General features: G+C 34.0%; 1 long non-coding RNA gene across 2 annotated transcripts; it reads left to right on the top strand.

Moving 5' to 3' along the window:
* The first annotated feature begins 3,580 nt into the window (after positions 1-3,580).
* Positions 3,581-14,291, top strand: LOC124448277. 2 transcript variants are annotated; one of them, XR_006948994.1, is made up of 3 exons: positions 3,581-3,611; positions 6,083-6,164; positions 13,860-14,291. It is a non-coding gene; the product is annotated as an uncharacterized LOC124448277 (long non-coding RNA). The 2 variants fall into 2 exon arrangements; XR_006948995.1 differs by lacking the exon at positions 3,581-3,611 and adding an exon at positions 4,860-4,947.
* Positions 14,292-15,826: the final 1,535 nt, after the last annotated feature.

Below are 15,826 nucleotides of genomic sequence, written 5' to 3'. Positions count from 1 at the left end.
TTGTGCCATGCTAAATAAAGTTGTTGCCTTCAACTCTCCTCGATCATAAGTTATCGAAACACGTCTCATTTGATTAAAAATGTATTTAAACCTGTTTTTAAAAAATCAAGACCGCCAACATCTGAATGCTACGGAACAAGGACATACCGCACATATTTAAACATTTGAAAGCCACGATGTACTGATATATACTATCAGTAACACGTCCTAAATGTTGATGGCAGCAGCAAAAAGAAATTTGAAAGAGGAAAACCCTTATGAAATGTGTTACACACGTAGCTACTTGTTTCGATATCATGTATGAAAATAGATCCTACGGCTGGAAACAAATGTAAGTGACTAAACTGACAATAAATGATAATTTGTTTTTGGATTTATTTCTATTGTTCTTGTGAAAATCTCAATGGTTTTTATTAATGCTACTGATTTTTTGTTTGTTTCTTTAATGTCACATTAGTTACAACTGAATATATGTAAGGAATATAAATACACTAAATTTGCTATCTGTCTCCAATGTACTATGTGGTTGAGTGCATAGAAGTGCAGTTTTCATAGATTAAGGTGTAGACTTGCAATGAATGAGAGCCGTAATTGTTTTTTTGCTCGTTTTTCTACGACTCTCTACTATATTTTTAGTAGTAGAACCTCGAGGGAAACAGAACGACCTTAAATTATCTCCTAACCTTAACTTAGCAACATATGACTGCAAGATTCAATGAATATTCGGACAAAATTGAAGTCTAGTTTATAAATTCTTTATCGTCTTATGAATCTTAACCTACAACATCATGTATCTTTGCTTTGCATAACGACATTAAAACGCAAAAAAAAATTGTAGATTCTAATGAATTGTTTTCAAATACATAGAAGGATTACTTATTGTCTTTGTGAAATGTAAAAAGCTCCTATAGAGCCAATCACAATAATACTTTCAGTCATGACGTAAATTAAACAAATGTTAACAACGGAAAATAGTCACTTTAACGTTTTAGAAAGAAAGGTGAGTTGCTGTCTTTTTACTGACGGATAACTGAAGTATGAGTTGCATAGAATAATCAACTAGTCTTAATGGTAGGCCTCGTAATATGAAAGCTTTCAGTGTAAAATACTTTTGTAACGATGTTAACCTTTGATCGTTTGAAACTTGTTACATCTTTCAAACTTAACCGACTAAAGCTATTCGTGCAATGTTGGTGAATGTTCTACCATTTGGATAGTCGAACAGAAAACATATTACAATTTGCTCATTCTCAATTAATCTGATTAAGAATTTAAAAACGCAAACTAACATCATATGCAGAGATATTCATCATGAAATCTTGGGCATGTGTGTTCATGTTTTCTAGCTTATATTGTAGATCCCAAGTGGACGGAGTTGTGAAAGTCCATTTACCACCTGTGCCATTCACTTCAATTACTCTTACTAGTTTGTCATTACTCATGTGTCATGATGATTTATGGCCAAAAATGTTCATTTCTATTTTGGATTCTTTGTTGATGTCAGTTGCTTGTTCATATAATGATGATGGGCCTCATTTATATATGAGCCCACCTGAAGGTGGTCATCTCACAATGAAAGATCAACTCTGCACTAAGCATTCTTTGATTGACGATATAAATGGGGTATTGAAGTGATCCCTTTTCCGTCGCTTGAAGTTACCATAGGAGTGCATCGTATATAGTAATCTATCAAAATGGCGATTCATAATATCATTAGCCACTTTATTGGTTAATGATGTCAGTTACTTCGTGTATGGATTGGTATAAAAATATTGAATGGACATTGCATAAATGCATATGTACGTGTGAACATTAACATCAATGTGACTGGACTATAATCTACGAAGATGGAAAACAGGCGAGAGGAAAAACATGATCTATGTCTTGTGGTTTGTAAGTTGAGTAGATAAGTGTTATTTAATTTATATGAGTAACTGCATGAGATATTTAAAAAAGGATCCTAATGGTCTATTTTGATAATTTGAACCATAATCATAAAAAACACCCAAATTAAGAAAATGTCAATGAAAGATGTCACTTCCTGTGAGAAAATAGCTGGCTTTCATTCGCTACTTTTTATTAGTTTTATTCAATGTTCATAAAGAAAATTGCAATGCTGCCAATAGGATTCGTTGAATTTCCAAGATAAAAATGTTACAATAAAATTAAACTATATACAAATAAAAACTGCGTGGTGATAAAGAATAAAGACACCGACATAGTCGTCTGGATCAAATTGAAAAGGACAAAGCTTGGACATCAGCTATTGAAGTTTTGTATCCAATATATTTAATTTCAGGTTTACTTCATTTTTAATGCTAACATTTATAACGTGTTTTTTATAGAGTAGCAATGTCTGTAGGTCTACTAACTGGACAATAATTGAACGACCAAGACGGACAGAAGCACCAAGAAACAATCGTCCTTATTGAAAGAAGCAGTTTTGCTACTTTTGTTATGCCTAATGATAATCATTATTTACATGGATTTTTGATTAATGAAATGAAAAAAACATTTGCATTTTCGAAAATCGTGTCTTAAGCATTAACCTTCAAATCCTGTCTTAGATAATTAATCCTCAACTCCTGAGTTAAAACTTCTGAAACTTTATTACATTTAGCACTAGTCCTTTGGAATTTGACTAATTTCAATGTTATTATGTACTCTTCATGAGGTTCTTATTTATGTATTTTTATTTCTATAACAATTGTTTTTAGTCAATGATGTATACATAGTTATATAACTGAGATGTTCTACATAGACACAAAATAGAAGAACATACAGTAGAGCCACTTTATTGAAATTTTTCGTGCCACACATATCTTATTACGCATGTGATTACCATAGTGGCAGCCAGTCAATTGCTTTTTTTGACCAATAGGAATAATGAAATGCCTAACGACAGCCAGTAATCTAATTAATAATACGGCAGCCAGTCGCACACGAACTATACCTACTGCATATTCCCCATACTGTGACATAGATGTCATTATTGTTTGATAATACTGTTTGTTGAAGTAGATCCTGAATTATTTTACTTTAATTGCATCCTTTACTGTTATATGTAAAGTGTTTTTTATTGATCATAAGTATTTACAATTGCGTGCAAATGATATATAAAATGTATTAATAATTTACAATGGGTTATTCAATAACAAAGGTCTTTTTATAACATAAACTGATTTTTGAAATAATATAGATGTATGGAATTTTTGATTAATGAAGGGAAAAAAAACCATTCACAGTTAAGAAAATCGTGCATTAATCATTGGCATTCAAATCCTGTCTTAGATAGATGATTCTCTATTCCTGAAGTAAAAATTATGAAACTTTATGAAGCTTAGCAGTAGTCCTTTGGAATTTGACTAATGTCAATGTCATTATGTACTCTGCATGAGATTCTTATTTATCTATTTTTGTTTCTATAACAATTGTTTTAAGTCAGTGATGTATACTTAGTTATATAACTAGAATGTTCTACATAGATGTTATTAAAGTTTTATAACACTGTTTGTTGAAGGAGATCCTGACTCACTCTTTATCTTCGTTCACTATTTAAATGTGTTTATGTAACAAAACTTACATGGATAAAAGATTGATTTAACAAAAAGGTATGAAATATGATCATCATTTTTAAATTGATATGCATGTGGTCGCGTTCTTTATATTAAATCTCTCATATTTGTAAGGTATGTGACATGTAAAGAACTAAAGCAAACATAATTATGTCTACACGGTCGTCATGTATGAAGTCTTATTTCTAAAACGTAGGTAATTTGTCGAAAGTAAAGCGAGATTATGAAATTATATTACTAACTTTACATAACAAATTAGCTAAAGCAGCATCTCGATAAAGTATGACTAAATATGCATGAGAAATCATATCTAAATTCATATACCAACTTTCTAATTGTTCACAATAAGCTGCATGGTAAAGGAAAGCAAAACCTTTTCAAAGGAATGGGATATTGAAATAGCATATTTGTCTGTGGAAAAAATGGGATTATGTTAAAATTTATGTAGGGGGGGATGGTATGTCCAATCATGCATCACCTCCATTTTTTGCCGACGCCATTTTTGACTAATCACTGTGTGTCTAACAAAATGATGTTAATTGTAATAAGCAAACCGTTCATTTTAAAAGTAAGAACATTTGTAAAATAAGCAAATGTTGAACACAGGAAGAATGTATTGACACAGAAAAAGTACGCAACCGAATCTATTTTTGGGAAATGTTGATTAATGCAACACAGTGAGCTTTTAAATTTATACTTTTCATCATGTTTTATTAATTTTAGGGTTTACTTTCATTGCAACCTTTGTTGTTGCATCCACAGTGTCTTTAATGATCATAAGTAATTATAATTGCGTGCAATTGATGTTTTCCATGTTTCATAAGTTACAACGGTTTATTTAATAACAAAGGTCTTTAAAAATAAGAACTGACTTACGCAAGAATATACATGTATGGAATTTTTGATTAATGAAGGAAAAAAATCCATTCACACTTGCGAAAATCGTGCATCAATCATTGGCATTCAAATCCTGTCTTAGATAGACGATTCTCTATTCCTGAGTTAAAAATTATGAAACTTTATAAAACTTAGCAGTAGTCCTTTGGAATTTAAATAATGTCAATGTCATTATGTACACTGCATGAGGTTCTTATATATGCATTTTTATTTCTATAACAATTGTTTTTAGTCAGTGATGTATACTTAGTTATAGAACTAGAATGTTCCACATAGACGTCATTAACGTTTTATAACACTGTTTGTTGAAAGAGATCCATACTCACTCTTCATCTTCATTCTTAAACTGATATGTATGTGGTTGCGTTCTTTACATTAAATCTCTCATATTTGTAAGGTATTTGACATGTAAAGAACTAAAGCAAACATAATTATGTCTACACGGTCGTCATGTATGAAGTCTTATTTCTAAAACGTGGGTAATTTGTCGAAAGTAAAGCGAGATTATGAAACTATATTACTAACTTTACATAACAAATTAACTAAAGCAGCATCTCGATAAAGTATGGCTAAACATGCATGAGAAATCATATTTAATTTGATACACCAACTTTCTAACTATTGACAATAAGCTGCATGGTAAACGACAGTAAAACCTGTTCAAAGTATGGGGGCAGATAAACATGAGAACATTTTTTACAAGTAGGACGCTGAATTTTTCTTTAAAAACTATAATTGTCTATGGAAAAAAGGGAGATTTGTAAAAAATTATATAGGGGGGGTGGGGGTTGGGGCACATGTCCAACCATGCATCACCTCCCTTCTTTGCTGACGACACTTTTGACTAATCTCTGTGTGTCTAGCAAAATGTTCATAGTTGTATACAACAAACCTTTTCTTTTAGAAATAAGAAAATTTAAAAAATAAGCAAAAGTTAAACACAGGAAGAATGTATTTACACGAATCTATCGACCGAATCTATTTTTTAAAAACGTTGATTTTTAAAATCTATTTTTTAACACAGAGCTTTCAAAACTATACTTTTGATCATATGTTAGTTTAACAGTGTTAACGTTTACTTTCATTGCATCCTGTAAAGTTATATGTATTGTTTTTTTTATTGATGATAAGTACTTACAATTGCACGCAGTTGATAATTCAAATGTATTGATAATTTACAATGGGTTATTCAATAACAAAGGTCTTTATATAATATGAACTGACTTTGCAATAATATACATGTATGGAATGTATGATTAGCTAAGTGAAAAATCGATTTAAAGTTTTAAAAAATTGTGTCTTAATCATTCACATTCAAATCCTATTTTAGAAAGGTGATCTTTTATTCCTGAATTTAAACTTGTTAAACTTTATATTACTTAAAGTAGTCCTTTGGAATTTGACTCATTTCGATGTTATAATGTACTCTGTATGATATTCTTATTTATGTATTTTTATTTCAATAACAATTGTTCTTAGTCAGTGATGTACACGTAGCTATAGAACTTAAATGTTCTACAGAGATGTCATTAATGTTTTATAAAATTGAAGGAGATCCTGAGTTACTCTTCAACTTCGTTCTTTATATTAAATCTCTCATCTTTTGTTAGGTATGTGACATGTAAAGAAGTAAAGCAAGCTTAATTTGGACGACGAGATCGACAGATATGAAGTCTTACTTCTAAAACAAAGGTAATTTTACAAAAATAAAGCGAGATTTATATCTACATTAGCCGACCTAAAAAATTAGCTAAAGAATAATCTAGATAAAGTATGAATAAACATGCATGAGAAATCATATCAAAGTCTATATACAAACTTTTTAACTATTGACCATTAGCTGCATAATAGGTAAAAACTGTGAAACCTGTTCAAAAGTATGGGGAGGAAGAATAGCATGATTGTATTTTCTACATGTAAGACGCTGAATTTTCTTTACGTACCTTTGCATCCATCTTTAGGGGATACAGTTTCTGAAGAGGCCTTCTTATGTGCAGTGGCTTTCCCTTGCTAACAACTTTAACTTCCGCTCCTCTAACTATATTATCTTTTCCCTTGATCAATCTCTCGATTCTTGCTATTTTCCAAAATCCTCTTTTCAAACTTTTCTCAAACACAAGAACCACATTACCTACTTTCGGACACAAACTACCCTTAACTTTTCCATTCTTATGACACTACCTTAAACTTGTTAAGCATTCCTTCCTTCACCTGGACCAAAAATGCTTTCTCAATTTCGCTAAATACGTCGTTAATAGTATGCTGAGTTCTTTCGTCTGGAATAGATGTTTATCTTCTTCCAAACATAAGATGCGCAGGAGTCAGTACATCTACATTCACTTCATCTTCATATACATAGTCAATAGTCAAGAGTTTAACGTACCTTGTACCTCAACTAATATAGTTAACTGTTCTTCCTTGTTTAATTTAGCGTTGCCCAACACCTTCCTCAGACAACCTTTCACCAATGCTACCATTCTTTCAAAAAATCCACCCAACCAGGTTGTCCTCGCCAAATTAAAGTTCCATATCAACTGATTGTCTTCCAATCATGATTTTACCTCCTTAATTCCATAAATCCCCTTCAATGCTTTCTCAGTTGCTTTAAATGTTTTGGCTTTGTCCGAAACAATTAGCGAGGCTGCTCCCAATTTAGCAGTAAATCTTCGCATACAATCAAAAAACAACGTGCACTTAAACTATCAACAAAATCAAGACAAATTGTTCTTGTAACACAGCAGGAAAATAATGCGATGCGAACTTTAATTTGACTAAATTTGGCAAATTTTATCACACAATCTTTATCAACCACTTGTGTGTTAGCCAATACTGTCTTCCGGCTTCCCCAAGACTTTCTTCTGAAGTTTTAACCTCTTTTGGCATTGGCCAATCACACTGGGGACCTGACAACCACTTCAGTGACTTCCACAAAAGTTTACTTTCCTTGAATTGTAATGCCGTAAATCCCCATGAACCTAAGTCCGCAGGGTTATCTACACCAGGACAGTGTTTCCAATTACCCTTCCTGCTCAATCTTAAAATCTCGTTAACTCTTTGGCGCACAAACTGTTTCCATTCTCCCCTATTACCCATCCAGCACAATGCAGTCATACTGTCCAACAAACAGTATGTACCATTAAATTGAACGTAACCTTCTATGGCCAACTTCACTGTGTCCATTAACTGTGCTAATATTCCAGCTGGCATCACTTGTAGTCCGGGAATTGTCTGCAACTTTATTGGCTTTATCCTTGTTTTTGACGTAAGCAACTCTACGTGGTAGGCACCGTTTATCTCTGTCACAAAATATACGACCGCACAGTATGCCTTTTGGCTGGCATCTGCGTACCCATGCAAGTAACACTTTACCTTACCAAGTAAATTACCATTCACACATCTCGCCACAACTAAATCCCTGACTCTCTCTAAATCTACTATCCATCTCTCCCAACGTTTTTCTTGTCACCTTCCAGCTCATTATCTCATTCAGATTTCTCAATACACAGCTCCTGAAACAATAACTTAGCACAAACTACAACTGGACTTATAATAACTAAGGGATCGAATAATCCTGCAAGTATACTTAGTATATTTTGTTTACTTGGGATGATTGTCTTTGCTCTTTCAGCCAATTTCCAGAGGCTGAATACAAAGTGATTGGACTTGTTCACTCCCATCCCAATCCTAGTACTTTCTCAAAACTTCCACTGATACTATTTTCCCCAACTGATGCTTTGGCATAAATTTTCTAATCAACCACTTCGAATTACTAAATTCTGCCCTTCTTTCCTCTAAAATTCTTCTTTCTCTTGTTTCTATTTCTTTCAAAACATTCTCATCGCCATTTCATAAGCCTTAATCTTCCCGCAGCCAATCGCTCACTTACTGACTCATACAACCTTATTACTTTTTTCTTGGATTGTTCACCTGAAACTAGATCATCAACATGAAAGCTATCTCTGAGTTTTTTAACAAATTCCTTGTCTATCTCTATGAATAAGTCTAAATGATACTGCAGAGTTACCTTCAACAAAAATGGAGAGCAGTTAACACCAAACACTACTCTACAAAATCGGTATTCTACAGGTTTCACTCTCTCGATGTTTATGTCATCAATCCATAAAAATCTTAGGCAGTCCCTGTCCAAACTATCAACTTCTATATTCAAAAATGCGTTTTCAATATCTGCCACTAAAGCGACTCTCTTCTCTCTAAACTTTATCAAAACATGAAAGAGCAATGGTGCTGATTTGGGTCCCACATGCAAGAAGTCATTGAGCGAGGAAGCCTTGGGTGACTCTTTACACGATGCATTATAAACAACTCTTACCTTAGTTGTTTTCCTTCCCTGCGAATAACTGCATGATGCGATAAATAATGTATTTTATTAGCTTGCTCCAGTTCTATCACTGGTTCTATAATACCCTTCCTCAATTGATCTATGATTGTCTTATCATACTCTTCTAAAATTTCTGGTTACCTTTTCAGCCGTACTAACTGACCTTTAATCTTCTTAAGCTTATGCTGTAATTTGTGTAATCTAAACTATGTCCTTCTTTCCAAGGCAATATGGCCCTGTATTAGTTACCATTAAACATAATAGAATCCCTTAAAGATTTATGAACGTCATATTCATCTGCTATTCCTAAAGTTTCAAAATCCCACATACGGTTGAAATTCTTATCTAAACTTAAACTTCCTGAACTTTTATGCGCAATGAGGTTTACTTGAGTGTGCATGTTATCCAAATCAATTCTCGCTTTCACGAGGCTGGACAACACCCAACCTAACTTAGCAGACACAGAAACTGGTTCATCTGCCTGCCCCCAAACAACATTGCCTTCCTGAAACCACCAATTATAATCTGCTCCAATCAAAACTTCAATATCTAAAACTTCCTTATCCTTGCAAACATCTGAAAACCACAGACCCTTTAAATGTGAGTAATCCATCTTTCTTTACTTTACATGTTCATTCCTAATTTGAGATATACAGTCTACTCTATATGCCTCGATGCTTACACTCTCTCCCTTTGTAACTGACAACTCTCGCGACTTACCTTTAGCCTTCTCTTGAGAAAAAGGCTTGATTTCTATCCATTATTTTCTACTAGCCTGAATACCTGCTCCCTGTATAATCTTTCTATTCACAAATGACTTGTGACTTCTTGAATCAAACAACACTCTGACCCTAACACGTCCCTTATCTCCTATAATAAAAGCCTGAGCTGTCTGTAATGCTATCCCACAATGAGATCCCAGAAAAGAATGGTTGGTTTGAATATGACCTGTAAGAGTCCCATTGGCTTCACAATTGACCTTTGGTGTGCCTTCCCACATGCATTGCATTTATCATTACTATTACAATTCTTACTGACATGTCCTTTCTTCAAGCAAATAAAACATCTTCCGTACTTACGAATGAGTTGTTTTCTCTCAGTTACCTTGGTAGTTTTCTTACATTCCTCAGGATTGTGTTCCCCGAGATAATAAACGCATTTTCTTTTCGCTTTACCGTTCGTTGACACCTCGTTGCAACTCTTGTGCTTTGCATGCAGTGTTGATGCAGACCCCATATGTCTTTGTCGCGACTTTTCTCATTGTTTCTCCCCATCCTGTCTTTTGGTTTTCTCACCGATCAATGTGTGAACTTCTCGAAACTCTAACTTTTTAAGAAATGCGTTCAACGCATCTTTCATAGACCATTTCCGTGAAATCGAATCTCTTGTTATTGTCAATGGAAAAGCGTCCGGCTACTTCCCATTGACTTCCGGTATTAGAATTGAAGAATAAACGGCTTCGTCCACTCCTAAGGCCTTTAAACCCCGGTAGCTTGTCTTGCAGGTGTCGTATGACCGTCGTATAAATCCTGGATATGCGCTTTCTTGATCACGTTCTTTTTCCCCTATCTTCGTTTTAACAATCCTACAGCTTCGTGATAGTTCGCTGAAGTTAGGGGAAATCCCGATATTGTCGATCTTGCAGGTTCGAGTAATGAATCCTTAAATATGCAAACTTGTCTACGTCAGCCAATCCGTCATTATTATTCACTGTACTATCAAACGAATCCAAAAACTCTTTCCATTCTTGCAGCCCTCCGCAAAATTTCTTTACTTCGAACTTTGGGAGTTTTGCTCTTATAACTCTGTGCGTCTCACTCTTCAAACTGCTGTTCAGCGGGCCATTTAATGCCGTTGTTGCCGTTTCAACTGGCACATTAGACTCCTTGACGATGTCGCTCACATCCATAATTGCTTGCTTGAGTTCTGCACGTATCTCGCCCGCAACTTCAATTTTTTTTCCCAATTCGTCTTCCTCATTTTCCTCATTACTTTTGCTCAGCATATCGATAATCGCGTCATCAAGGATTTTTAATGTTTCGATTTTGTCGTTCAATCCATCTTGTAGCTGTCTCAGCTCGTTTCTATCGATTTTGCCGTCCGTTTCTCGTATTTTCTCTTTTAATTTACTAGCAATTTTCCTCGCCGATCTTCTATGTCCTGCGCGCACTCGTTACTTTCTCATTAATTCATCCACTCTGCTATTGGACTAACAAACTTGAATTTCCAAATAGATCTCCAACTAAAATATCTCCGACTTGAAGAGCCACGTGTAGCAATTTTCTCCTTTGCACGTTAGCACAAAGAAGTTATACGTCTGCCGATTTGTTTTTGGGACTGTATACTATCCTACTGTATGCGCAGTCGACACACAATTCTCAATTTTACTCAATATAACTATTCCACATCACAGATAATCTTAAACATGTCATGCTTTTACATTCACAGCCAGCGATGAAAGAACCTTGACTTTTAACGTGTCACAACTAATAAAGTATTAACATAAGTTCCTATTTCCGTTCTTCCATAAATTCCTAGTAACAATTAACAATTAGTTATTTACATAAGTTCCGACAATTAGATTTCAAATACATATTCCATTGTGGTGCAGTCAATTTTGAAACAAAGAATCAAACCTTTTTGAGGAAATATTTTTCATTGGCTTATAGTCCCTTCAAATTTACAACATACACGAAAAAAACACACATTAAGGTACGCTAGACACACAGTATCTTATGATCATTACTAAATATGGCGACAGTCTCATTTTCCCCAAGGTAGTACTGTATTTAAAATCTTAAATATAAATGTTGTCAAAGACATTTTTTAATAAAACGATAATTCAGTTCAAGCAACAACATCCACGCTAAATCAACAACATCCTCTCAGTGACGTGCTATACGGGGGGGGCTGGATCCGTGGCTCCCTCAGATGTGGATTTTTAGGAGGCGCTGTAATGAATAAGTGCGTCAAATTTTCAAATTGTATTGGAGAAACGCATTTAGCCTTATAGGGTTAGAATGATTTCACTCCTTAAAGTCCACGAAATGGCATTTTAGAGCTTCTTAATAAAGAATTTTCCCTGGGAGCATTTACCCCCGGATTCCTCAAACACGACTCCCACCTTAGGTTCTCGGCTCAGGCTTTGGCCCCCTTTTTAAAGTGTATATATTTGGGGCTCATTTTCAGTAGTAGCTGACTGCCCCCCTGGAGTGTTCTTAGCACGCAACTGATCCCCCTCTATATTAAACAAAATTATTCAAAATACCTGTTAACCAAACAGAACTTTATCGAACCAATTAAAATTTGCTTGCAAAGTGTCTTCATTTGACGGCCGCCATGAATTCTCCGTTTCAAAAAAATGTGTTAAATTTTACTTTTCTTACATAAAATACATCACGAAGAAGCCATTGACTGACTTTTAAGCTTAAGCTTCGTTTAACGGCTCACATATTTCATTTTCAATGGGAAATGTTGCACATTGCCCCAGATTACGATACGTTAATGTGACTTATATAAATCAATGGCCACGAGATAAGTTCCTTTCCCATAAATCAATATTAAACGTTCATCTCCATTAATTACTTTCGTTGGCTTTCTCAACTCTTCATAGTCCGATAAATAGTCATTTTCAAACGTCATATGCTAAGTGGCACCAGAATCAATTATCCAAATAAATCTATTCTTTTTTATTTGTGATAAATGACACCAAATCAATATTTTCTTGATAATCTTTTATGGCACAATGTGCTGACTTTTTTCCTTCGTAGCGGAAATAACAGATTAAATTGTTCTTTTTTTTGTAGACAATAATATGCAAAATATCCTCATTACTGACATATTTATTTATAAGAATGCTGGTGTTCAGTTTTGTTTTTGCTGTACTCCTTTTTTCTCCTTTTACCCTAAATGATCAATGAGCAGCGTCAGTCTTTTCATCTTTTTTGGTATTTAGTATTAGATCTGCATTATTCTGTAACATTCCTTTAACGTTTTGCATCTTTGCATGTTTTGCTTTCAAAATTTATGTCGAATTCGTAGAGGCAAAAAAGATTTTGTGTTTCGCAAGTTACCTGCCTCCCCGGTATGAATCTACAACGCGAAGTGTCGTACATTTAAAAAACATAATGTATCACAGTTCGCTACGACAGTCAACTAGATTACCCTTAAAAAAAATGAAAGTTTTCTTAACAAGTCCTGGCCTATTATCTCATTGATTAACAGAAATCAATTTTACTTCACGTCACGCGACCTGAATTATTATGATGGTTTATTTTCCAACATGTGCTAGTAACAAGGATATGTAAAATAAATTCGTAGCACCTTGTCAATTCAAGACAAAGTTATTTTAATATTGTAAATTATCTCTAGAAACAAGTCCCCTCTTCACTTTTTGCCGAACGAACTCACTTTTTAAATCATACCGCTTTTTTCTTTACTAAGTCCACTTTGATCAACATTTACCAGACATATTAGGCATGCTAGTATTTTGAGATGGGCGCTTTTTCTTTGCTGTTTCAATTCCTACAAAACACGTTAAATTAAATAGTCTAATTTTGAATGGCACGCATGTCAGTTAAGGTATGTAAGATAAAGTGTGAATTAACGTGTCAAGTAACAATCAACTGATGTATAGAAATACCGTCAAGTACAGAGGTATCTCTAGCATTTCTAACTTGGATTTTCGCCATTACAAACGATATTTGACATCGACGATCCAAAGACATAAAAATCTAACACTCGCAATGTCTGTCTTGTAACACGTCACATGTACTATCCAGTGGAATATCATGTTGCTTTTAATGTTTTGTTGAAAAGCTGCTGTAATTGGCAAAAGCTGTAGCATTATCTCTGCCATTTAGTAGTTGTCTATGTCTAAATTTGTATTAATAGCATGCTTTTGGTGAAGTTGAATTTATAAACGAATAAATAAGTTTGATTTCATCATGTAAATCCTCAACTTTAACGAAGAGTGATACATGTTGTAGGTCGAACTTTCAAAATTGATGATTTTAACTGTCTTGTTTATACATCATATTCTTTTTTAGATGGAATCAAGAGAAAGCAGAAATCTTTTTTACATCAGAAGAGTAATTAATGTGGTACAAACGGAACTTGCTCAATTTTTCATCAAAGAATGGAACTCTCGTTACACATCAACACATGGAGAATGGGATGATACCAAAAAAAGTGGCAAAATATTTTGCACTTTAGAATCGGGTAGAAGGTTGGATAAAAACCTACAATTAAAATATCAGGAGGGAGACACAAGTAAATGGGACTGCACAACATTATTCGATGCTATACTTTATTCAAAATCGATTAGCGGACATCTTGATAAAAAAACAAAGGATGCTGTTGATGCACTTCGTGTTGAAAGAAACAAAGAAGCACATTGGTATGAAAGCGAATACTCAGATGATGATTTTGATGATATAGTCAATATCATTGAAAAATCATTTCAAGATTTGAAATTTTCCCTCGATGAAATCAATAAAATAAAAAATCATCGTAACAGTTTTAATTCGTTCCAAGTGCTTCCTTCAAAACCCAATCATTTTTTTGTTGAACGCACTGAATTACAAGATAAAATCATAAACGATCTTGAAAAATTAAGGAATGATAACAATAACGAACTGACATATTTCTGAATCACTGGTAATCCTGGCAGTGGTAAATCTCAACTGGCGAGACAGGTTTGTGAAAAAATATCGTGTGATTGGAAAAATAAAACTTCGTTTGTAATGACTCTCGATGGGAAGAATGTGGAATCTCTTTTAAAATCTTACTGTGACCTTGGAGACCGCTTAAACTGTAACAAGTATATGGTTGAAAAATTTAAAGATGAAAATTCGTCCGCCAAAGAGAAAATCAAGAACCTTCGCTCGTTAGTGTCTGCTCGATTGAAATTCTGGCAAAATTGGTTGATTATTGTCGACAACGTTGTGCAACTGAGCGAAATTTCTTCGTTACTACCACAAGTAGGTGATCACATGTGGAAAAATGGACAACTAATAATAACTGTTCAGAATACAGATGCCGTACCTCACGATGAATTGTCCAGCAAACATATTTCTATCAGCAGTGGAATGAATGACAGAGAATGTTGTCAATTGTTGAATTCTTACACTAAAGATGAAAATACTGATGATCAATTGTTGAATGAAGTATCGCACGCATTAGATCGTCAACCGCTGGCTTTGGCTGCTACTGGTTATTATGTCAGTCTTGTAAACAAAGAAAACTGCTCATTTACTTGGAGACAATATTTAAAGAAAATATCTTCAGAAGAAGAAGAAAACATGGACGCCATTTTTGTTAAATTTAACTCGGTATATCCTAGAAGTATGTTACAAGCTTCACTTTTAGCTGTCAAACAAAGTGCAGAAGAATCCTCAATATTGGCACTGGCTATTAGCTTTTTTCTATGATATCATTTGATCCTTTACCACGAGAAATTATGGTTTATTATGTTCAAAAAAGTGATCCCAAACAAGCTGAGGAAGATATATGTCTTTGTTTAGACGAATGCTCATTGTTCTTGCATTCAGAAAATAATGACATTAGTCTACATCGCATTGTTCACAAAGCAATTGTTTATCAATCTGAACATTCAAATGAAGAACATGAAATGGAAACTAACGTTGATCAAATATCTAAAGCACTTTACATGTTTAAAGGGAGAGACGACGAAATAAAATTAATGCCACATCTTGAAAAAATTGTTCAATTATTAAAGACCAACAAGTCAAAAATCAACATGAACACTTTACAAGTTTTCCAATATTTTGTTGACAGATTAAGACATTTTGGAAAATACGATCTTGCTCTTGAACTATTGGATAAATTTAAATCAGAAGAATCTAGTTATGACAAAGCTTGGTATTTTAATATCCTCGGTGTTTTATACCAAGACACCGGGAAATATAGCAAAGCTAAAAATCATCATGAAAAAGCTCTGGAAATTCAAAAACAATCGTTAGGTCCAAATCACGTTGATGTCGCTGCGTCTTTA

Source organism: Xenia sp. Carnegie-2017, unplaced genomic scaffold, assembly GCF_021976095.1.
Source record: "Xenia sp. Carnegie-2017 unplaced genomic scaffold, XeniaSp_v1 HiC_scaffold_23, whole genome shotgun sequence".
Lineage (NCBI taxonomy): Eukaryota > Metazoa > Cnidaria > Anthozoa > Malacalcyonacea > Xeniidae > Xenia > Xenia sp. Carnegie-2017.
The sequence above is the reverse complement of the archived record's forward strand: the minus strand, read 5'-3'. Positions and strand labels throughout refer to the sequence as shown.